Genomic DNA, 26,665 nt, shown 5'->3' with positions numbered 1-26,665 from the left:
TTTGCTTAATGCATAAAGATGCCCTTACTGTTTGTTTCAATTCAGTTTTATTTCTATCTTTAAACAGACTTTTCTATAGTAACGCACCAAAATGTTACAAAACCTACATACTCATGAGAGTACCCTTAGCTTGAGTCAGCTCCTGTGCTCTCCAGCAGATATCTTAAGAGTTTTCTTCACCTTCATTCTATCTTCTTATAAGGAGTTTCTTCTTTCTGCCCTTCTTTCTTGTCTGCATGCCTCCAATTTTGTATACCATACCAACAATTCTTTTAAAAATGCACATCTCACATTTCCTATAAAGACAAATTTCCTCTGAGATTAACCTATTTTTGAACAAGGCATCAATTCATCTGAAGACTTCATGAATTCTTGTTGCCTTTTCAAATGGAATGAAAAATATTTACAGCATTTTCTGATAAGGAGACATGGCATATTCCTGTTTCATCCTGATTCAAATATTTGCTGTATTGTAGTTGAGCCTCTTGGCTCCATTAGGTTTGCTGGATACTCTATACAAGTTCTGCCAACAAATTTTATTGTACAGCATCTAACTTCTGTGGGAGTTCTTGTGAAATTTGTATTGCTAAAAAAAAAAAAAATTAATTATCTGTGCCCTTAGAATGCTTGCCTAAATTATCATGGCACCCAAAAAACTTAGCTTGCCAGTTTCTGCTCTCGCATTTTGGTCTTCAAATAGATATGAAGATTTTTGTCCCTGGCTCTCAATGTTTTATGTTGGGGACAAAAGAGAGAAAACAGAGGGAATTCCCCTCTGAGTACATGTAATTTTCCAGATAATAGCAGAGGGTTGACATTTTTCATAATCACGGTACCTTGCACAGACTTTAAAACTTTGAATGGCTCCATGCAGTGCAAAAAATTATACCCCAGTCTTGCTCCTATGTTCCAAATTTCAGTTAAAACCTTTTATATGGAGCCCATGCAACCCTATCATCAAAGTTGAAAAGGCAAACTCTTCATCACATATTATTTAAAAGAATATTAGAATTTAATATCCATTGATTCAGAACTCCTTTGTAAATTACTGGTTTAGGGTAAAAACCAGATTTTCCATTAAATCCATATTTGTGCAAAATCAAGATCAAAAAGAATGTAATGAAATGCTTTAGAGTTTCACATAATTTAGGAATACTTAAGCAGCCTCTCCATTGAACAGTGACCTTTTATTATTCTGTATTTCAGGCTCAGGGAGCCCTTCTATTCATGTGTTGACTACTAAAAGTATTATTTATTGTGAATTTTTCATGTTTGAAGTATTATATATTTGCTGTGTTCTTGTTAGCTACTGCAGGATCTTTTGGTGGGGATTTTGGTGTTAGTGGTGAGGGAAGGAGATGGTTTATTTTACCAGATGAGCTTCTAAAAGTAGTCTGTTGTGTTACAATTGATAACTGCCATAATTATACAAATGGGTGGAGAAATTAACAAGAATTGTCATTTTCTTAAAGAATAAGAACGGTGGAGAAATTAATAAGAATTGTCATTTTCTTAAAGAATAAGAACATTGCTTAAACATGCACATTTAAAAGGATGAAGACAGTCTGCTAGGGGGTTTACTTTCAGTAAACAAGAGATTCAAGCAAAAAAACCACATTAGTTTTCATTCTTAGTGGGCATATTTCTTCTCATCATTTTCATAGTAAAGGCAACATGAAGTCAGCAAATAGAGATCTGAGAATTGGTAAAGCCAGGAAAATGCTTTTTAGGGATTTTTGAGTCAGCGGCAGACTTTATTAGGCAAATTATAATTAGAGTTGTATGAGTGCTTGAGGCATGCCAGTTTGCTCCCATGCCTTGTCCCTGTCCTGTATGAAGGAGGATCACTGTCTGTCCAGCACCCCGGAGCAATGGTGGGAAAGAGATCACGGCCAGCAATTCTGCCTGCCATAACAGAGGAAGGGTGGGCTACAACTCTGTCTTCTACAAGACCAGCTGTGGGATTCAAACTGTCAGACAGTCTTGTCATCCAAAATATGTCGAAGCTGCCACATTCACATCAACTCTCCCAGTGAGTCAGAGCTTATCTGCCATCCCCCACTGACGGTCAGAGTCTGACTTACAGCAGGCTGTGTGTTAAAGTCGCCATAAAATCCCATGCAAGTCTTTCATAGTGCCACGCCTGGCAGAACAAGCTTTGAATAAGGATTTTTATTTTCAAACTTATATTAATGTCCATAGAACTAGGTCAACAGAAATCATTGCATTTCTAGAAAGAGCACTGCTCATTACCACTAATCACAAAAATGAATCATCTGCAAGCTGCCTGCACTTACAACTGTCTTGCTTAGTTTATTGGATGGCACAGTGCCTGCTCATGTGTTGTTTAGACGTATTATAGGGAATAGGTGTCAGAAAAAATGATTTTACCAGGATAATTTAAATAGAACAACAACTGTTATCTTGTTAGCAATAATTTCCTTTTTGGTGACACAAGAAGAAAGCATAATTCTCCCATGAAGCTTTCCAGCCTGCTGGCACCTGCTCCCTGCTGCAGCATCATGAAGTTTAGTCAGTCAGGCTCCTGGACTGCTGTCTCTGAGATGGGGCCCATTCTTGCCAGGGACACCAGAACATCAAGAACATGTTTTCATCTTACTCAAATTGCAATTCTTTCTTTGATATCAAAGAGCAGGCAAGTACAGAAGAGGAAATGTTTCCTAGCCAGCAGTTTGGGGTTTTATCCTCTTCTGTCTCTTGCTGGAGCTAATTCTCCCCAAAGTACCTCATCTTTTCAGCTGGACAAAATGTTCTGAACTTTTTGCATTAAAGTTTTTGGATCTTCTGTAAAACCCATTTAGAAGGGGATTTCTAAAGAAGCCTGAGCATACTCATGCCTCTGGTTTTAAGCACTCTGAATCAGTTATGAGGGATTCACTGATTGTCTCCTTCCAAAGGGGTCAAATAATTGCAGGAATTTGAGTTTAATTATCCCTTTCTGTCTGTTTTCTTTTCTTTTTTTTTTTATATTCAAATAAGTCAGAACTGTAAACATGAAAATAAACAATTCTTGCTCAGCTTCTCATCATAGTGTAGCGCAGTTCAAACCACTTCTCAACTCCCACTCAGCATTCAGAAAACAGAGCATCTCACACAGAGCACCTGCCATCTTGCAAAATAGTGCCATATGTGATTATCTACAAGATTTATGTAGAGATGTAACACCAAACTTAAGACAGAGAGGAACATTTTCTCCTACTGGGGGCTCTGGTTAGACACTGCATAAAAATTGTGCAGGTACCTCCATGATCCCTTTTTTGTCTTGCCTCTTATTTTAATTATTGAGAAAGCAGAAGTAAGAACTGTCAGAAAAATTAAGACTGCGAAAAGGTTTAAAATACCTCAGCAGGGAAATGAATTATTGCAGTGTGCTGCCACTGTTTTGTTTTTGACTTCATAATCCAATAATATGTCTTGAAAATGTCATTTGTTTAGTCATTTTAAGCATGTTCTGATTTGAAAACCAAAAAGTGGATTTTTATTTTCTGTATCTCAGAAAATACGTTGAAAATATTTTAGCAAATTAGTTTCCATTTCAGTTAGCAAATTTGTCTGGCAAGTACTCAGGCATCCAAGTTTGTGATCAAAGCCCATCTAATTGAGTTTTGTAAATTTTTAAAGAAGATCCAGAGAGAGGGCAGTATATATTTGTTTCATAAACTGCAGGAGCATATGTTCTAAACTATATGTATTTAAAGAGCTGACTGAAATACAGGCATATTCATGACATTTTCCTATGAAACATTTAATTTGTTGTCATTATATTGGAGAAAAAAAATACCAACTAGATTTTTTTTAACAGTAGCTGCCACCAAAACTGACTTCTAAGGAGAATTCATTAAAGCTTTTCCTTACATTTATTCTAAAGAAAGTTAAGGAAATAATGATGCTATACTTAGGGGGAATAATAAGGATGAATACTACTATTCATAATAATCTTCATATCTATCATGCATTAGCATAAGAACAATAGACATCTAATATTTTCAGCTACTTTCTTTATTCTCTCATTCCTCTTTGTGTATGGGACATGTCATTGTTTTGAGTTTTTACATTTCAGCTGGCTATGATGACTAGCTAAATACTGGTATTACTAATCTGAAAAAATTTAGAGTTCTGGAAGTCAGATGCATCATCCAACTGACCAACTGGAGAGTCCTTTGGGGTATGGTTGTATAAAAACCACAGAAGACTTGTTAATTAAAATAATTTAAAAAACGAAGATAGGTACAGTTTTTGCTGTAATCCCAAAGCTGCAGTAATTTATCAACTGGAAGATATGTTAACAGGGATCTGAGTTAATTGATTGAAATGAACAAGACTTCATATGCATCTTGAAATTGTAGCATAATTCTCTAGTGTAATTCATCTTGGTGACAGAGAAGAACTTTCCTGATGTTCTGCTGCTAGTAAATACTATTTAATTCATCTAAAGGTTTTGCTGGTGGAATACTCTGTTTCTAAATTTAAAAAGCTTAAGCAGATGTCCAAAGCACAAAGGAATACCTGCTTATATATTCTCAAATGAGAAGTCCCAAATGTACAGCTACACAGATTCCATAGCTCAGGGAGAGGAAAAGAGTACAAATGGGTCTTAGAAAGAATGGAAAAGTAACGTGTCTCCTGACCTGCAAACAGAACAATGTTTTTGACTGTGATAACAATTTTAATGATATTTGTGTTAACACTACTTTTACTCTGCTTGAGACTTGTCCAGGCTCGACTCCCATAAGCATACAAGAGCACAGGGCTTGTAAGAGAAAGAGAATTAACAAAATGGAAATCTGTAAACTACATCAGTGCCAAATTGCACTGGTAGGTGGCAACATGAATCCAGTCTTGCGTATTACAGAGGAGGTGAGAAAGGCAGCACAGTTTCTTTAATCTCACGCTTTCTCTTCCTGCTCGTAGGAAGATCCCAAGTGGTTTTTTCACAAAAAGACATCCAACTCTTCCCAACTGATTTCTATTTTTTTTTTCCTAGGGAATGAGGCAAGTGGGAGGAAAGAATACAGCATTGTTCTGCATGGACTGTAATTTTTTCAGAAAAACTGTTTTACCTCATAAAACATAGCATCTTCAAGTCTAAAACAGTTTGTGGAAATATACCAGTCTAGAGCCAGAGGTACCCCAGCATCCACAGGAAGGAAATAAATTTTCAGAGGAGGTGAATTATCACCCCAAGTGATAAGGGGCAAATTCCAAAGGGAAATTTATATGCTGCAGTGCTACAGCTGTTGATGGTCTGGTGCCAGTCCCAGGTTTAGAGCAGCTTCAGGAGTTGCATTTGCACCACTGGCTCAGGCACAAATGCTTTCCTTGTACTGAATGTAGTGAACAGAGGGAGCTGGGGATGCTGAGGAGGCGGGAGTAAGGCACTAGAGGTGCTGGGAAGGCATGTTTCTGAAGGCATGCAATTCTTTAGGACACAAGTGAAGTTTCTCACCTATTTCCCCCCCCTCCTTTTTTTTTTTATTAACCCATTTAACCTCCATGAGGATACAAGAAGAGTAGATTTCCTGAGTTAGAGTTTATGTAACTTGAAACAATTTCAAACAGATGATCAGCAATAAAAAACTACATCTATGTGTTGCACAGTCTCTGGGTTGCCACCAGGTACCCTATCCACTCTATCACTCCCCTTCCTCAGCTGGAGAAAGAAGAAATTCTGATGAGAATTTGGCCATCATCATGGCCTGAGACATCTAAACCCAATACAACCTGCCATGCCAAACCAAAGGAGGAAAGAGAGGGGCAGGTTAAAAATAATAATAAAAAAAGGAACAAAATGAAAGAAACAAACAAAACCCCAAACAAATAACAAAAGCAAAGCAAAAAAAAAAACCTACAAGCAATGCATCAAACCCGGGGAGGGCAACAATCATTGGTTTGCCCATCTGCTCTGACTGGTGGAAGGCTGAGGGCCTGGAAAGGATGAATGGCTGAAGCTCTGCCTTCCAGCAGAAATTGTCTTGTGTTTCTTCAATCTTCTGCACCACTGTGCTGTATTCCACTCTTCTGGCATGGTTGAGGAATGGAAAGGAGGGGGTGAGTCATCGGTGACATGCATAGAAAGTGTGCAGTGAGGAGTGGCTGTGCCACAGAGTAAATGCACTCCTCTGTGCTCCCGCACACTGGAGCCCAGCTGCCCACAGCACCCAGCTCACCTCCCCAGTCCTGCCTTAGCTCAGGCAGTCACCTATCTCCTGTTGGTTTGGACTCAGGGGATGGCTGAGGGCACAGTCATGGGCACCAGGACAGTTGGACACACAGCACTGCCTGGCCAAGCAAACACAGCCACTGACATCTGCCTGAAAATGAACAAGCCAGGTTTGGATGGCGCTTTGAGCAACCTGGTATAGGGGAAGGTGTTCCTGCCCTTGGCAGGGGTCTGGAGCAAGGGGATCTTTAAGATACTTTCCAACCCAAACCACTCTTGATTTCTATGATCCTACAAGCATTTCTCAGTCTAAAGGTGTCTGTATCAATCAGATCCTGAGCTCTGAGGCGATGTGAAGAGTGGATGCATATTAGGAATTTTTTTCACTTCTGTCAGCAGCTTCTACATGAGCAGTTTGGCATTAGAATTTGAGTTTTAATTGGTGAATAACCTGCCAATCACATATACAAAATATACAGGAGGTACTTTTAAATTTTTACATTCTTGAAGCATTTGTGGTCTTTTTCACGTATCTTTTAGCCTATCTCTCTCTTATTACTTGAATAAAAGAAGTAGGAGGATGAAAAAGAGAACAGCAAGGGCTCGAGAATCTTGTTATAAAGATACAGAACATCATCTGTAGGTGGTGATATAAAAAATTACAAGAAATGTTCCTCTCTGTTACTGTATATAGATTTGCCTGGTCAAAGTCTGCCACTACAAACACCAGGATATAACCACGTTGCTGAACGTCATTATCCCGCTTTCTCCAGTGGCTTCATTAGGAAGTCTGACGTCAAATTCCTCAAGTCTTTCTGAGTGTTTTTGGCTGTCTCAGGAATTAATTTATCAATCACTGGCTTTTGCAATCACATGCTCATTCCAGCTAAAATTGCACTAGAAAGTTGTTGTCTGTTTTCTGTACTTTAGCTCCTCTCTCTTGGAGTCAGTTGGATGTCAATTTGAATTGTGATCTGGTGTTTGTTTTAAAAGCAACCTCCTGGATGGTTTTGGTTTTATTCACTAAAAAATTTCCTCATCCTCTAACTCATTTTGGAGAATTTTTGTCTTCCTTCTTTTTTTTTTTTTTTTTTTTTTTGTTTTTTTTTTTTTTTTTTTTGTTTTTGCCTCACCAGTTTGGTGACATTCTATTTTCAGAAATAATTTAGTCAGAAGAACTCAACCCTTCAAACAGCATTTCATCAGGTAAGTGTCTGAAAAAAATTACTCAAACATGCTACCAGTGCTGAAATATTCATCTATCTGTTCATATAAAAGAAAGTTTTTTCTTTCACTTTAGGATTATCCAAGAGAAAATAGGACTGTCTGGAAAGACATTTTTTGCAATGAGGTATTGATTTTGAGGAAGTTTTTGCAATAGAAATGTTTATGAGATCCAAGGCAGTCTGGTCACTTCCAATGGCAGCTTGGAATAGAGATCTGAAATGAAAACCTGGTATTGATCTGAAAAAGATGTCTTCAGTAGGGTGCCATTTTTGAAACCAAAAAGAGAGTGTATTGCTCCAGTGCAAAACACAACCCATTTCCAAACCTTAAGAGCTCATAAAATTGCCAAACAGTTAGTTGCTAATGAGTTACATGTCAAGAGGGACTCGTGGCTATGGAGATCAGATGGTTTTTTACTCATTTTTTCCTAACAGAATGTTCTCTCTGAAGAGGGGAATCCCTGAATGGCAGTGTTGAAGCAGTGGCGCCATCTCTGTCAGTGTTTACACAAAATGGCTGATGCATCGTCCTTGTTCTCAAGACAATGGAACTTTGAAGGCAGTGGAAGATCACTCCATGCACTAAAAGCACCCTGAAGTTCAAGGCTGGCTATGAGCCTGGGCAGACCACGCTGCTCCAGGAAAGCAGAGTTGGGGCATTGGCACTGCTTCCCACTCCTCCCATTTCCGACCCCTGGGAAGCCATGGCTGCTGCCATTGCCCCTGCAAACTCAAGGTGTGTACAAAACAGGCTGTCCTTGGAGCAGGGTGGGACACAGGATGGGAGCACACTCTCTCAGCAGCACCAGCAATTGCTGTGTCTGCATCTCTGCAAGTGTCTGGAAAGAACAGGACCAGCGAGCTGGATTTCTCAGGGCTCTCACATTCTCTCTGGCTCCCCCAGCTTTTCCTGTGCCAGGAGCAGGAGCATCATGGCTTTGTTTTAGGTCTTTTGGTGCTTTCCTGAGAGGCCATTTCTTGAGCCCCAGCTCAGATAAAGACCTAACATCATCATTAGGGGAAAAAATAGTGTGGTGGGCTGACCCCAGCTAGCAGCTAAGCCTCCACCCAGTTTTTGGTTCATGGCCCCACAGCAGAAAGGAGGAGAGAATCACAGGAAAGTGTGGAAAAGTCATAGGTTGAGATAAAAATAGTTTGATAAGTGAAGAAAAATAACAAAACCAAAAACAAGTGATGCAAAGGCAATCTCTCACCAGCTCTGACCAGGAGACTGGTGCCCAGCCAGTCTCAGAGCAAGGGCTGCTTCCCTGGGCTGTAATCCTTAGCACAATGCTACAGCAGATGGAACACCTCTTTGGTCAGTTCAGGTCATGTGCCCTGCCTGAATCTCCTCCCAAATACTTGTGCATCCTCAGCCTACAACAGCTAAACCACTGATGTGCTATCAACAATGTTCTGGCCACAAATCTTGAAACACATCACCCCATGGGCTGCTTACCCCAAGGTATTTCCTTATCAGCACTCTTAGGAGCAGCACTGGGAATTTTCAGGGAGGTATTTATCAAGGTTAGTAAGTAGAAAAAAATATAGTTTAGGATAAAAGCTTAAAATGGGGTTAAAATAAAGTTGAAATATGTTATGGTTTAGATTCATGTTTCAATGTGGTTTTTAATGCATATGGCAATACAGAGTCCCTTCTATGGTGCAGAATATCACAAAGCATTTTTGTAAATATTTTTCCTTTTTTAAGTTGGAATGCACTGAAATATACTTTTGCTAGCAGTTGGGAATTGGACTAGCAAGGACCAAAATTTATGAACTTAATTTTGGGTTCAAAATATTCAAGTTTCTGGGTTTGCATATATTTATTTTGTTTCCTTTACTGATATGGCAGACTTTTTTCCTATTTCTTCTGAGATGAAAATATTCTCACTAATGAAGATCCATTTGCTTTTATTTTGCATACATTAGTTTTCAATTTTTCTTTATATATTTTTGGTCAATATGATAAAATATTTGAAAAACTTATTTTTTTCTCAGTCCTGAGATTTTTTGGTGTGTGTTTTTCTTGGGGTTTGCATCTTTCTTCAAAACACTGGAAGATGTACTGTGGACATACATCATAGCAAATAAATGAGTAAACTCTTTGCATCAAGCACTTAACATCACAACAACCCACTCACTTGTCTCTTGAAAAATTCACCAATAAGATCACTGACATTGTTAATTGTTATTTCCTTTTCCCAGTAAATGTTTAAGAAGGGTGCTGAAAAAAGAATTCTGACTTTTCTTACATAAACAAAAGGGTTTAAAAAACTCCTAAGCCCCCAAGAGACATTAGCCCCTGAATTTGAAGCCTGTGTGGGTGGCATTACTCTCAAAGTAAGGGTTTTGTTCTTCAAAATGTGTTTTAACAGGAGCTCTCTTTGGGGACTGTTTTAAGGCAATGAAACCAAGTAAAGCCTTGACAGCAAATTCACTAAGTATGGATGGGCACATCTCGGGGACGAAGGCAATTCTTTCTGTTTAGTCTATCTTTTGAAGCTCTCTCTTCTTCTAATCTTCTGGCAATACTCTAGCTGTCGCCTCTGAGTAAATCTTGCAAAGATTTTTTCCCGTAGTAGAAATAAAACCTCGTGTTCCTTCGGAGTGGAGAAATGTATGCAGGTAGGCAGCCAGGCAATCTCCCTGGCTGTGCTGTGTCGTGCCTCAGCTGAGGGATGCTGCGTGCTCAGCCACTGTCAGTGCAGCTTCTCCAAGGAGCTTTAAATTGCTCTCTTGAAATCCAGTTGCAGGGGCTCCTTGTCTTCTGTTGGAGTGTGCAAACTGAAACAAGGCACATCTTAGCAGAGCTAAGCTCAGTCACTCTTAGCTTCAGATCCTAACAGTTACGTGGGGCAGACTTAGTTAAACAGAAATGCCACTTAGGAGAATTTGTAAAAATTTTATCCATTAGAAAAATTTGGATCCTTCCAAATACTTAAATGTATGGTAAAACTTCGCCTGAATCACCCTCTGCTTTATCCAGGTTCTGAAACCTCATCCCATGTAATTTCATATCTTACCACAACACAGCTTTGTAGAAATCCCTTGGGGAAAATCCAGTTTCTTATAAGATCTGTTTGAATCCTTGGAATTTTTTCATATGTTTTTAAGGACTTCAGCAGAAAAGGTATTTTGGATCTCTTCTTATATGTAATAAATATCTATTCTGAGGATGATTAATCTACTTTGCTAATGAAGTTTCAACTGTCTTACTTTAATAAGCATTAATAACATGTTTGTGTTGTCATTAGCTAGCTAAGAAACTTTATTATTTGTCATACAGTCCAATCAAGCTACTTTTAGTCATCATGAACAATTGACTTAGCTGTGGAAAAAAGTATACTTTTAAAAATGTGACGGTGTGTCAGCATAGAAGCATGAGCACATTGTACTGAGACATAACTTTTTCACGCTTTAAAGCAAAGCTAAGACACTACCTATAGCATCTACATTATGGAACAAAGCATGCTTATTTATTATGTAAATTCTTCCAATTTAAAGTGTTTCTTGAGAATGGCTGTTATGAAAAATGCACTAGAAGAAGGAAATGAGCAACAGGGATCCCAGTTTTTGTCACCGCACTGGGAGAAGACATGTAAAGGTAAAAGGTGGAAGTTTCATTTTGGGTGACATGACTGACAACCGGAACAGATCTGTGTGAACTCTCCCTTTCCTGTTTCTGGCAGTCACTGGCAGATGTGAGACCTAAAAGTGTGCCTGCTCTTAATATTTGATGTAAAGGACTTCAAAATTACTAGATTCTTGATAAGTGCTGTTTGTCATGTGAAAACACAAAGTTAATCAAAATTGCAATTGTAGTGCTGGTGGATTTGCTAAATTAGTTTAAAAAACAACCAAACAAAACACAGCTGTTGACTACTTTTTTATTTTCTGACAATGGGCTGTATGAGTGAAATTCACTGTATGAGTGAAATGAAGATGACAATAGTCCTGATTGTCACCTTCATCATATAATGGATTATGAACAACTATCTGGGGGATTTTTACTGCCTTTTTTTCTCTTTTTTTGCCCCCAAGTGCCTTCCAGAACTTTCCTAAATGAGGAAGATGAGAATTTAAAATGTCTCTGTAAACAAAAATTATTCTATATGCTCCCTACTACAGATTTATTTCCCTTTTCATTTTTATTCTGATGCTTGTTTGACCACTCTCTTCTTGCTCTGTGTGATGTTACTCAGTTACCAGTGAGACCTGCAGCATCAGTGAAATGGGGTAAACAAAAAAACCCCAGTCCTGTTCCTACAAAGAAAAAATTTCATCTGCAAACCATCAGATCTCTGAAGACTGTATAAATATATACAAGTGACTCTGGAGTGGTGCTTTTGCATGTACAATACAATTACCACACCAGCTTGTCACATTTCATTTACTATTACTGGGATTCAATATTTAGACTGTGGCAGTGCTTAGTCTGCAGAGGCATTCTGCTAACACAGGGTAGAACAATACTGCAAAAAAAAAAAAAAATTAAACCAAGTAAGGGGAAAAAATCAGCTATCTTATAAATGCAGATGACACATAGCAAATGGAAGTCTGGAACAGTATTAATTTTGTTAGGAATTAAACCAATAGTCTATGTCTTAAACATAGATTTCACCTCAGCCATTCTATTTGCCAGAATCATTTGGTACGACTTGAGAGCAATTTACTGTACAAATAAATGCTTTATCATATTCTTTTTCATATAACTTTTGGACTTAACATATCTCTATTAAAATGTCCCTTGCTGTGTCTTCTTTTATAGGTCTCTGGTCAGGTTGGCCAGCTTATGTGACTGTCAGTACTCATGTGCTGTAAGCATGGTTGGGTCCCCACTACTTCTGCACAGCAGATTTGGGGTCATCCCAACCCCAGGCTTTTAGGCATACCTAGCCAGCAGCCTTATCATCCTCCAGGAACATGGGTGCTGCTGATGCTCCTTTTTAAAATTAAAATCTTCTGTAGTTTGTTCATATTACCATCCTGAACTTCATGTGGGTTTTCCTTTAATTGTATAATTAATATACAGACAAGCACTTGCATAGTTCAAGCAACATTGTACCAGGTTGATTTTTTGTCCTTAACAACTAGATTTATTTCCCTATATATTTTTCTCCAAATGTTCATATTATAGTCATGAAAATTACAACCCCCTAACTACAACTTTACCATCAGCCACTCAGTGTTAGATACTGACTTACTGAGGGCTCACAAAGTGACTTTTCTGAAATTTTCATAATGAAGCAAAGCTCTAGTAGTTTGCAAAAAATTATCAGATCTGAACAAGGGGTAATAGTTTTAAACAGAGAGAGAGTAAGTTTAGATTAGATATTAGGAAGAAATTCTTTACTGTGGGGGTGATGAGGCACTGGAACAGGTTGCCCAGAGAAGATCTGGAACCCCATGTCTGGAAGTGTTCAAGATCATGTTGGATGGGGCTTTGAGCAACCTGGTCTAGTGGAAGGGTGACCCTGACAACAGCAGGGGGACTGGAACAAGATGATCCTTGAAATCCTTTCCAATGTGAACCATTCCATAATTCTATGATTTATTTTTTATAAAATACTTGGAGAAAAATAAAGAGACACATGTCTAGAAATGTCTTCAATCTCTAGAAAATTCAGTGTTGGGCAGGCGAGGTTTTTTATTATTATTGTGGAATGGAAGCATATTTTTCAAGACCTCCATTTTTACCTGGAGAATTATGTAAGTTTAACATCTATTAGAAATGGAAAAATGTGATTTCTCCTAAAATACACCAAGATCCTTTCTATGTGGTTCATAGGTTTCTAACTATTATCATTAATACTATTCATGGAATAAAGGTATAATTCATGGCACAATATTTTTGGAAATATTATTCACAGAATATGAACAACTGGTGTGCAATTGTTTTTGCTCATTCAAGGAAAAGTGCCTTTCTGATTAGATCCCAAACTATGTCACACATTTGCATAATGGTGCATTACATGGCCACATTAGAGACTTGCTGAAAATAACCAGAAGGCAGTGTCTTACTTGCTCTAACACTTGGTTCATTAGCAGGCTTATCATTTTAAGGCTAAGCTAGAGAGATACATGCAAATATTCACTATTCTTAATTCACTTGCCAAACTGTCCTTTTCCCATCTTGTTTAAAATCTGGCAAAGTTGTGCAGAAAAAAACTAGGGGACTTTCTTGATAGCCAGCTGATCATGAGTCAGCAAAGTGTCCTTGCAGCCAAAAGCCAGGAGCACAGTGGGCTGCATGAGGAGGGAAGCATTGCCATCAGGTGGAGGAAGGTGATCTTTCCCCTCTAATTTGCACTGCTGAAACACGTGCTGGGTCCAGTTCTGGGCTCTCCAGCAAGAGAGAGACATGCCCATACTGGAGCAAGTCCGTGAGGGGCTGGTAAAGTCATGGAGGGTTTGGAGCAGGCGGAGGAGGCTGGGGCCACTGGAGCTCTTGCACACCGATGGCACTGCGACTCTGTTAAGGTGGAATCAATCTTTTTGGGCACAATACAGGGAATGCCTTCACACTCATGGTTTTTGCTGCACCTCTCCTGTCCTTTTTTCTCACCCTTCTGATATTTCCACAACTCAGATCATATTCACTGAAGCTACAGAGACTGAGCATGGGAAAAATATTTTAACAGGGATGCTCCATGTCCTTTCTTGAGTATTGCATCTAAAGAACAGAAGATCTCTGATTCAGTTCTCTGGGATTAGAAGCTGCCTTCTAGCAAGGAAAAGCTTTTTTCACAGAGAATATAATATACATTGTGTCTCTGCCCTCATAAATTCCTTGATATTATTTCTAGATTTCAGGAAATTATTTATATACTATACCATGTATAACTCCTTTTGACTTCTGTTTAGCATCATCAGTGTTGTTCCTGATGCCAAATTACATGGGCTAGATGTGTCACATTTTTCTCCGCACCTCTTCTTGGGCCCTTCCAGAACTACAATGTGTAATATGACTTTCTGACTTGGGAAGGGAGGGTTCTTTTTGTTTGGTTGTTTGGTTGGTTTTTGGTTTTTTTAAAATATGTATTTTATTTTACTTACCACTGAGGTGATGCTGGGATTTTTCTGCAGCCCTTAGGAGGAGATTTGGTTAATGTAGTACATTCAGATCATGGCTGAAGGCTGTATGGATGTTTGCTGGTGATAAACTTCCTGCAGTTGTGCTGCAGACTGTGTAGGGTAGATAATAAGACAAGAGGCAATGGGCACAAACTGATACACAGGAACTTGTACCTGAGCATGAGGAAGAACTTCTTAACTGTGAAAGTGACTGAGGACTGGAACAGGTTGCCCAGAGAAGTTGTGGTGTCTCCTTCTCTGGAGATATTCAAAAACCATCTTGATACAATCCTGAGTAAGGCTCTCTAGGGAACCCTTAATTGAGCATGCAGATTGGACCAGATAACCTTACCCACAGAAGCCCACTGCAGCTCCTGATGCCTACTGGAAATAGTTCCTGATCCTTTGTGAATAGTTCCTGATCCTCTGTGTCCCCCAAACTTTGCCTAGCACTGCCCAGAGATTGCGAGTTGGCTTGGACCAAAGCTGTGATAATGCAGGAGAACAAGCCTTCTGGAAATCAGTAATTTCAAGTCCAGTTTCACTGCCCAGTCTTGTTTTTATTGTCAGCATAGATGTTATCTCAACTAATGAGTATCAGGGAAGGGGTTATTTTAGAGTAGATATTTCAATGTTCTTCCACATTAAAAGGGACTAAAGACTTTTCCCACTGCATCCTAAAGGCTCTGCAGGTTTGGGAATGACTTGTAACTATTGTGAACTTCAGGTTAATTCTGTATTCAAGCTGTAAACTGGAACAGCCTCAGGTTGGTTTTCAGCTGCACTCCAGTGGTGCAGGTAGAACATGGATGTTGACTGTGGTTGCAATTAAAACGTTTTTTTCATCATTTACCAAGATGTGTTTCATAATGGAGTATACATAAGAATGCAGAGATATAATTATGGAAAATTAGTTACATCTGAAGTTTCAAAATCAAAACAAGTAAAACAGATCTAAGCTCTAAATTGTGACTGGAGCTATTAGTAATTTAAAGGGTACTGGCAGTACTTATTCCAGCTGAATTTAATTTTCCTCTAAAATTGCTCCACTGAGTTTATAGATTGACTTTCTACCCAAACCTGAAACCATGTCCACACATCTTACTTTATAGATTTTCCTTTCAAATTGTGGTTTCTGAGTAGATTTAGTTGTTGAGTGTCTGATGGACAAGTTTTGCTTCTTTTTTTTAAGTAATTTTAATTTCCTTTTTAACATTTTGAAATATCATGAGACATACTTTGATAAAAAAGAAGTTAGAAAACAGACAAGACTGATTTAAATAAAAAGGGAAAGAAAAATAAGCACTTATCTAATGCACCTAACTAAACTAAATTGCTGTTTCATGTTGATTAGCAGCTTTGGAATTCAGATGAAAGAAATTAAGAAATCTCATGGTTTATATTTACAATGACAGCTTTATTTTGAAACATAAAGGACCAAATTTGCAGTTGTCTTAGTCATGCCCTCAAAATGAGTCCATCACTTTTTTAGTATTTTGATTATATTTTGACATTCCTGGGCTTGAAACTCTGCTCTTGGAACAGTAGTTCAGCCTATGCCTTCCTACCAATAAATTGATCCTTGTACTGGACATGAGGTAGTTATAACTGTGATCACCTCATTACTCTGTGTAAGTGTTAGCTTCTTTTCTTGCAAAGAGATATATTTTCTCCCTCTGCAGTTTCAGTAAGATGGAGCAAAAAGCCCAGACTGCTGAGTCCCAGCATGGCTGTCCAAATACTGCACTTGAAGATGTTTCTCTTCTGCTTTGAGTTCTGTCAAGCAGTCAAAACACCTACAGCAAAATCACATCCCAGACTTTTGTTGTTGCATAAAGGGGTTGAGTTCAGATAAGAGCAAGGGAATAACAGACAAGAAAAAGTGATAAGAATTCTACAGGCTTTAATTTCCTTTCAACTTTTTATTTCTTGTCCAAACTGTTGCTAAATTTAAAATTCATTAAAATCTAACCTAGAGTAAAGGACTCATAGGTCTGCCTACATTGTATTGCTTGAGTCTTTAAAAACTGATCTGGAACAAGCACTCTAATAAAGAAGCATAATTTATATTGTCAGGGGAAGGATCAAGAATATGTGTAATGAAGACAGGTGCAACCCTTTTGAAGCTCTTGTGGAAAAAAATGGATGCCAGACTTCTAGAATTCTTTCAAAATATTCAGAAGGGTATTTACTTTAGAACGAGATAGGGGGGAAGTCAGGGAGACATTTCAGACTCTGTTGGTTACTGCTCTCCCCCAGAGACTGTCTCTGTGACTGTGTTTAAGTTGCTGGGTTATAGCCAGACTGGCAGAGGATGCCTAACTTGTCAAAATCCTGACTGTCTGGCTCTTCAAGATCTATGCAGCTCTAGTTGCCAGTGTTTAGGAAAGGTGAATCCAAACCAAGGTAGGTATAGAGGCAGGCTATTATGATATTTGTGTAAATAGGGAGTATAAGAAAAAATAGTAGAAGAGCTTGAATTATTCAACCAAAGGAAAAAAAAAAAACTGAACAGAGATGCTTATCATCTGTCAGCATACTGAGAAGGACAGATAAACACCAGGGAAGGAAAAGAGCTACTTAAGGACAGTTTTGCCACAAGTACATATACATGTTTAAATGAGACATGAATAGATTTAAGTGGGAAGTTCAACTGACATTCTTAATTACCAGAATATTGTAATACAAAAAATCCTTTCATTTTGAGAAGCTGCAAAAAAAATTTAAAGTATTTTAGAATGGAGTTTGATCAGTTTATGAAAAGGATTATGCAATGTAGTTGCCTGCAAATCCATCTTTAGGCACTGGCAGCAGTAAGCAGTTACTTAGTTTATCAGATTTCTTTACAGGGGTTAGGGAGAAGAAAATTTGGCTCCAGAACTAAGCCCTTAATGCATACTGTCTTGGCTTTTGGCTTTTTATAGCCTTAAATACTACAAGCTTCCTGACAAGCAGAAGCAACAAGCTGACTACCTATCACCAGTTTTGCTCTCAGAAGTGTCTGACAAGGCCTCCAGGGTAGGCCAGTATCATATCCCAGCATCTCCAACATACACCCCAGGCTTCTCTTCCCTCACTCCCATGATTTCAGCACACAACTCAAAATGTATGCACAGTCTTGCCACAGCAGACCTCAGAGGGCTGAGATCAATGGTTGAGATCAATGGCTACTTAAGTCTGCCTAAAAGCAGATGTGAGCATGTGTGTGTGCATCTCCCCTTCAGCTTCCCTTTGTGTTGCCTCTGTGCTGATGAGTGACAACTCTTCACTTCTCCAGCAAACAGGATTATCAGCCTGAGTGACACAATCATGGGATCCAGAGAGGGCCAAATTGAGCTGTGGCTGCCTGTGTGCATGCCTACAAGTGACAGTCTCATTGTGAAACTAGATCATATTAATTTGGTAAAATAGATTGCTGTCAAAGATTGAAGATATTCCTGTCCCCATTACAAATCATGAATATTTTCCATGACTTCAACCCAGTCTCATGCTAGGAAGCAACTCAGGCATCACCTCAAGGAGTGTGCCACCATCGTGTCTTGACAGCATAAGATGTTTTTCCAGTCATTGGTTTCCAAATAGTTCGGGAAAAAATTAATTGCCTGTGAATTTCTCTTCTCCTATAGAATGAATTTAAACCTTTTTTGTATTATTTTGGTTTTTAGGCAGATTCCCTAACAATACTGAAGTATTCCAATATGAATGGCCTTGAGGAGAAGCCAGACGAGGGGTGGCTGAGGGCACTGGGTGTGTTCAGCCTGGAGGAGACTGAGGGGAGACCTCACTGCAGTGACAGCTTCCTTGGGAGGGGACAAGAAAGGGCAGGCACCGATCTCTGCTCTGTGTGACAGTGACAGGACCCAAGGGAATGGCCTGAAGCTGTGTCAGGGGAGGTTTAGGCTGGATATCAAGGAAGCGTTTTTCACACAGAAGGCGGTTGGGCACTGGAACAGGCTCCCCAGGGAAGGGGTCCCAGTATCAGCCTGAGAGCTCAAGAAGCATTTGGACAATGCTCACAGGCACAGGGTGTTACTCTTGGGGATGGTCCTGTACAGGGCCAGGAGCTGGACTCAATGATCTGTGTTGTTCTTGTCCACTGCAGAATATTGTCCTGTCCAACATTCTGAGATTCTGTAATATGGCAATAGTTGAAATGTGAGTAGAATATTAAAGAATGTAGTAGTAATAGAATAAGGAGTAGTGAAGAGTGCTTCTTTTGGTAGAAAAATTTGCTCCTTGGTCATTAGCTCTTGGTCAGTTTATACTGGCCTGGCTGCTGGGCAGCTGCACAGTGAGTCAAACTGGGGTCTGAGCAGGATTAGAAACAACATAGGAATTTGTGAGTGCATTTGTTGAACTGTTTCACTGTGTGGCTGCACAAAACTGGTGTAGGAACAAGTGAAGGAAGGAATAATAGCTGCTTAAACATGAAAGAATTAGTTGTTAAGCTACAGCTTAAGGTGTAACTGAATTGTTCGGTATGAAAATTATCTGGGGGCTGAGAGAGAAGTAGAACAGCAGACAGTTTGCAGAAAAATCCTCATTTATGGGGAAAAGGGTGTGATAGAGGCTAGTTAAGTTGGCAGCAAATGAACAAAAAGAGTGCTGTAGAGGGTGAGTAAAGAAAATGCTAATGAAAGACTAAATTATTGCCAGAAAATAGAATACATCAGTATACACAATATTTATGACACAGGTAAGTTATCAGTCTAGGAAACAGAATGAAAAAGTAGCAACTGAAGGATGCCTTGAGGATTTCAGATACAGCTACTGTGAGTAGAAATTGGGTAGTATCTCATGTATGGATAATTGGCCTCAATGCATTTCACAGAGAGGTACATTTACTGTTAATCAAATAATGAATGTCTCTGGCATTCAATTTTATCTATTTTTTCATCTGCCTGAGAAATATTTACAAAGTACAGGCTGGTATTTCATGCAGAAACTGAAGATGACAGGAGTTTTCAGTACCAGTCTTGGCATGAGGAAGATGCAACACTTCTTAAAAATACTTATTCAAGGACCCAGGAAACAGTTATCAGATTCACTGTCCCTTAAAAATAACAATTCTGTGAATAGTACTTAAAATCATCCTTTATAAAGCAGTCACTTCTTTTGGGTAAACAGTTCTGTGAGACTAACTGCATGTAATTCACCAGCAGATACATAATTATAACTGTACATCCCACGACGACTTCATGTGTGGTAAATGTCATGCAGGAAATGAACAAAGAAATAGAATCATATTAGAAATGAAGTGCAACTACAGTGTCTTAAAATCACTTTCTCAAATCATGACTCTCTGGTCTGTACATTACAGGAGTTTGACAGTCCGGGTTATAACTTGGAAAATTATCTCTACGCCTCTGTTTTATGTAAATTACATCCTCTTCTGGGCTCAGTAGTTTTGGCACATTTTATCACCCTGAGTAGGTTGGAGTTTGTTAGTTTTCCCTGCTTAAACTGGAGATTTAAAGGCTGGAGATTTTTATGAGTACTCCAGTAGTACATTAGGCTTTTTTTTTCCTACTTATTTTAAAATTACTTTTTATAACAAAGATAGTAGTGAAATAGGTCTCTTTTAACTGTGCAAGGGGTCCTCAGGACTAGAATATCTTATCAAATAGTTTTTTAAAATCTGGTACATTCTCAAGAACCTAGAAGCAGCATGAACCAGCACCCTATCTAAGCACCTAGATGCTTGTAGCATTTAGAGGCATTAGCCAGTTGGTGCACTGGATTTTAATCCATACCACACATTTTGGCTTTGAACTACAGAGAATGCTTTAAATATATACATCTTAATGTAAACAGCACTTCAGAAGACACGTTAAGCCAGGTAGCCAGGTCCTAAAGGGTAGTCTATTTAGAAATAGTGTTAGGCTTGTGGGGTTACATTTTTAGAAGATATTTGTAGCCTAGGGATATTGCCTATTGCCTATTTGTAGCGTAGGGAAAGCCTAAGAAAACACAAACTAGGAGTTAAAGGACTTAACACTGTTAAAGTGTTATGTTTTTAATTTGCTAGTCCTTAACCAATCTTCCCAGAGAGAGGCTGGTTTGGAGCTGCACTGCAGAGCTAAGAGCTCTTAATAAAGCTGTAATAGAGAGGGATGTGCTGTACCAAGAATGGAACACACTTTACATACCCTTCCACTAAATCCTGGTAGGGATGAACATTGAAAGCTTTTTAGAAGTGTAAGAACTACTTGAAAATGTGGCAATGTCTCCAGTAGTAAATAAAGGAGGCCAAGGGCCTCCTCTGTCCAGGAGGCCACCTGGTGCAGCATATCCACAGGAGTGAGCTACATCCCAAAACAAAGAGCAATACCCATACCACCTTCAGGATGTGGTCTCCTGCTCATTTCAAACCTAGGACACCACGTAGGAGAAATGCCACTTGGCCTAGGGCAAAGCCATAGAGCATGAGCAGAAATTAAAGGTGTGAGCAACTACATGGTGACACACTGACAGATCCCCTGGCCCAAAGCTTTATTGGTACAGACTTAGCCAAGGACTACAGTGGAGCAGATGCCTAGAAACTGTAGAATTACAGACAGCAAAGAGGGCATCTGAGGGAGTAAATGTACTTAGGTTTGGGTTGAATGAGCCATTTCCTCACTGAGGTTCATAGGGTTAGGCATAGGTTTAAGATTTGAAAACAAAAAACAAACCAGAGTTCAAATCTTAGATGGTGTTCAAGAAACCTTAGAAAAGTAACTGAGCTCCAAGTGTCCAAGGAAATGTTTTCCTTTTTAATGGGAAAGATTGATTTTGTGAAGTGTTAATGACATTTAAAGTGAGAGATGACTGCTGCATTTTCTTTCTTGGCTGCTACTGTATATCTGCTGAGATATATGGTGTATAACTGGCAAATACCTTCTAAAAGCAAGGTGATACACAAATATATGTGAATCACCAACCCACAAGCAATCTATCAACAAGAGAGTGATGTACTGGATAATTTTTCAAATCCTACTTTATTTTACAGGCATCAAATGATCATGACAGCTTAAGGGTAAAAAAAGATTTGTCCAAGGTTGTGGCCAAATTCAAATGTGTTTTTTCCATCAAAGGTTGTCTTTTCAATTTTCATTTTACATCCTTATTATAATATTACTGTTTATTAACGTAAATTATTAGTCAATGGAAAGATCTTTTTATACATGGAATCTTGAAATCTATTCTCCAACAAATATTTATGTAGTTTAGTGGAACTAAAGGTGATGGTGATGGTTTGCTCATGTGATGTTCCTAAAGAACTTGATCAGATTTTGAAACAGATTATTGAAATTCTGCATGGAATACTTAAGAGCAAATCTAAGAAATGTTAAAGAACTTATTTTTACAGTAGCCAACATTAGTTTGTATTTACAGTTTTGCAGATCCTACAGAACTGCATTACTAACTTGTTACAGGGGCAGAGTTCAAATGCAGACATTTTGGGAAAAGCAAAACACTCTGTGGTTACAGAATAAGAAATAAATCTCTAGTGCCTTTTATTGAAAAAAAAAGAGAGAGAGATCAGAACACTTAAAAATTTTGTGTGTTTACCTACAATTTTATATGTTTAAAACTTTGCTGGAAAAAATTAAATCTGAAAGTGACATGAACTTCTGTTACAGACCAAATGTTAAATTTGTCATGATGGTGAAGTGAGTGCTTGTGCCTTATGCCAGAATGAAATCCAGACTGCTGTGTTTGGCTACCCATAGAAAGGTTGTGTCTGAAGAATGGTAATTCAGACTTTGCACTGCCCCAGAGATTAATTCTATTGCTTTCACCCAATTCCTGCCTTATAAGAAAAGTTCAGATGTCTTCTAATGCTGAATACCTTAGTGGGTCTAATATAGCATGATCATCAATGAATTTCATATAGCTTCCAAAAAAGAGTCCGTTCTGTTATCTGGATCAATTTCAAATGTGATTGATGGGTAGAAATAAATATCTCAGTATATTCACCTCTTCATGAGCATGTGCTATGGGTTGTTTACCGAGGAGGCTTTTTTGTAGTGCTGCACTTAAGCTATTGAGAAGGACAACACTACTCAAATTGGCATAGCATCTGTTGGGTTGTGCAAAACCCTACATACTTTTATTTTTGTCATAGAGCTGCCAGCAAAATGTTGGTTTTATCTGCATATAAAAACCTGACAAATGTGGTTTCAGGAAGTGGTCATGTTTTTAGTGCTGATTTGTATCCTTCTCTCTGTATGAACTGTGTGACTGTGAACAGGTTACTGAAGACATCTAAATTAAAAAACACTTATCCTATATATATGTATGTATATATGTATATATGTATATATATATATTTGTATGTGTATATATATATTAATCACAAAAAACATAAAGGCTGTGGTCAGGTATTCTAGGATAAAACACTGTGTTCTGTTTTGCCTAAGATGGAAGCTGGCACATTTTTGGTGCCCTTTCTAGAAAACCTTCCAGCAACACTGCATTCAGAGTCATTCAAAGAGTGAGAGTGAGGCCACCTCCACAAACAAGGGGCAAATTCCTGGGAGATATTTTAGCAGCACATACTTTTTTGGTATGTTTGATATGTTTGGAATGTTTGGCCTGTTCACCAGCTGTCCAGCACATGTAAGAGAGTGCAAAGCAGGTGATGCATTTTAACTTATAAATTGGACTGAGCAGCCCATTCTGAAACTTGACTTCACGACTTTTATAACTAATAGATACTTCAAATGTCTTGAGTGTGGAAAGAAACAGTTTATTTCTAGAATATTTGATTTATTTCTGCTTACTGTACTTTTAATGTAATTGGTAGTATCTAGTGAATAAAATGAGACTGTTTTAGCAATATTTCAAATTTATCTCCAAAATAAATAATTCAATCCAGCATGCTACATTTGGGTTGTTTCTAATTGATAGCCTGGAAAGATACAATAAGATTTGTAAGCAGCAGTTTCCAGCTATGAAAAATTACTAATTTATAAAACGCTATATTTACATTTTGCCAGGTATAACTATTGAATTGTTATCAACATTACAGAATTACATATTTTTTATAATTTATCATTTCAAGATGAATACTACCAAGGAATGAAAAACATTTATTTGTTTTTCAAAGCACTAAAGAATTTGAAAACCTGCCACTGAAAAGCAGAATGCAAGATTTGCTTCATACAGATCTTTATTTTTTTATGAATGAAAGCAACTCTCAAATTTTCTTTTAAGAGAAAGTTATTAGTAACAGTTTCTCATGTACATTATTCAAAATAATGTTATTCCTAACATGTAAGCAAGCTCATTATTTGGAAACATATATTACATGCATTTCATTTGGTACAAGGACTGGTGTCATTCCAGTATTCCAGAATGGAAGGTGATTCCCTTCTCAAGTTCTATGGACTGAGCTTTACAGATGGTTTCCTCTCCAAAAGCCGTTGAAGGCACAGCAAATCCCTCAGTCACCCTGAGTCACTTGTTTGTCAGGCCAGTAATCTCCCTTTCCCTCCGTGCTAAGGATCATCATGCAACACAGGAATGCTCCAAATGCCAATCTGCAAGTCTGATTTGCTCAGTCTATATTTGATCTCAGTCTTGATGTGGTTTTACCCTGTTGAATCTCCTCAATTTCTTGATGTCACAGGAATGACTCCCAAATCACACCAGATTATGCCAGTAAATAAAAAAAAAAGTTCAGCTTCTTCTCACAGTGAACATGCTGTGAACCTAGGATTAATCTGGTATAACTCTCTTTTCATTTACAAGGATGGCCTGGTTATTAATGTGTCTTTTTCATACATGAACATATGTCGTTCATTTTTCTATCAATTTCTTAATCCTGCCTTTTTGCCATTATTATTCCTAAGGCACTTGCAAACTGCTAACCTGTAAATGTTGTTGCTGTCTCTTTAATCTTTCTTGTACAATATTAATACCTCTTGAATCATTGAGATGTATCTGATCTTCTAGCATTCATTATAAATTAACATCAGACATCTTTTCAGATTACTGGATGGTCCAACCCTTTCAGGGATTTGGGGCCAGTTTTTAATATTGATCTTCAGAAGATGTTTCTCACTGTTCTTGACAGAAAATATTCTATCATTCTCAGATGGAGAAGAATTTATTACAGGGGGTTGGATCACCACTAAAAATCTGAAAAACAGGCATCAAAAAGTAGGCATAAGGATTGAATCTGTCTGTGGAGCTGACTGTAGCCGGTTCTGCTTTGGATGGAGCAGATTGGCTTCCACCAACCTCTTGGACTCAATGGGTGGAGGCTGTCCAGAAGCCTGAGTGCTGCTTTCTTCCACAAGTGTTCAACACAAGAGAGTGCCACCAGACATTCTTCCTCTTCTGCATGTCTCTTAGAGCCAGATGTCTGCTGTTCTCTAGGAGTCTTAGTCTGTTTTCTGTAGTCAGGTTCATTTTTCTGTCCCTGGAATATCTGCGCAGCAGTTGCATTGAGAAAAAGCAAGAGGAAGTAGCAGTATAAATACATTTCAAAGTTATGACTTAATAGACCTAATAAAGACCCAGTGGGATGATTCATCTAGCAGGAACATTAATATAAACAGCAGAATTTGTTCAGGGCGAGTAGACAGAGAAAAGGACGTAGGTATTTCCTTATATGTTAATGTATACATAGGCATCTCTTGCTCTGAGGTTATTAATGAAGAGGCTCAAAAGTTGTCTCATAATTTCTGAGTACAATTTAAAGCACAAAAAGTGTTGTTACCCTGATGGGAGTCAATGGTCAGATAGCTATCCAGGAAATCACATGATGAGCCTTTTGTAAGCAGAATTATCCAAACTGCAGCACTCAGTGCCATCAGCACTGATTTCAAAAATCTGCACATTGGAAGGAATGCCCTCAGGCAGTTGGCTAATTTTTGAGAAGTTTTAGTGGAAATTTTCTATGTAGAAGCTGGAAAATGCAAAGAGAGATGACATTTTCCAAATATGATTCTCTAATTTGGTAGAACATAAAGGAAAAAGCAGAAGTCAAAAGCAACTTGGGCACTTCTTGAGCAATGATGAGGCAGCAGAATTCATGACAAACAGGAAGAGATGCAATGTGCTTCAGCAGAGCAGATTATAGGAATTCAGAGAACTAGTAAGTGAGATCCTGTGGGAGACAATTCTGAGAGAGAGTTGAGTGAAGTAGGCAGATCTTAAAAGGAGCTATGTTAAATGCAAGTTTATGCAAAACTATGCAAAAGAAAACTATGCAGAATTGCAAGTTATGACAGTGTGGAGGAAGGGAAGGAGCTGTACATCACTCACCAAGGAAAAGAATTTAAAGAAAGATGAATGGATGAACATGTGAGACCAAGGAGAGAAAATCAAAAGCAGAGAGTGAAACCATGTGGTGCATAGGTGATGCATGCTTCTCAGCATGTTGTTGCACCACCAGGCAGAGGCAGCTAAAGAAAGACTTAGCCCACTTCTCTGCAGAGTGAAGGACATTTGCAAATAATGCCTGGAAAGCTGATAGATTCAGCTCCTTCTTTGTTTCATCCAAAGGTCAGTTATAAGCAGGTGGTATCATGGCAAAAAGGGCAAGAACTTAAACGAGGAAAGAATGCACTTCAAGTTATGCAAGAAAATGAGATATTTTGTGACCAGCCAGTCCAAAATTATATTCTGAAAATCCAGAAGATGAAAGGTATTTAAAAAGTAACAGAAGAGTGAGCTTAAAATTATAATACATGGAGTTAATTTTATTTCCTATAGAAATAGTGGAAAAAATAACATGTTAGTTATGAACATTTAGAAAATACTATATATAGAGTAAGGACTGGTTAATAAAATCCATGTCAAGCCAAAATAAACTCAATCTGTCATAGGACATGCTTCATGTGCCTTCACAAAAACAGTGGATACCACGTCTTGATTTTAGTGAGTCTCTGGACACTGTCTCCTAGAACACTCTTGTAAGTAAGCTGGGAACATATGGTCTTTATGAGAAGGCTGCTAAGGAAAGAAATCAAACTATGGCAATATATTGAGTGGGGTTTTTTCAGGAATAATCTGTGCTTGTTCCAGAATTAGTTGATATTTTCTTCAATGACTTGGCTGATGGAAAAGTGAGGGTGCCTAATATATTTGCAAATGATACCTAGTTAGGAGGGAATGCACGTAGCAGTATAAAACTCATAACACTCATGACAATTTAGAGAAGAGATGTGAGGCAAACCAGGAGGTA

The sequence above is a fragment of the Melospiza melodia genome, chromosome 3 (assembly GCF_035770615.1).
Source record: "Melospiza melodia melodia isolate bMelMel2 chromosome 3, bMelMel2.pri, whole genome shotgun sequence".
Classification (NCBI taxonomy): Eukaryota; Metazoa; Chordata; class Aves; order Passeriformes; family Passerellidae; genus Melospiza; species Melospiza melodia.
Note: the sequence above shows the minus strand (reverse complement) of the source record.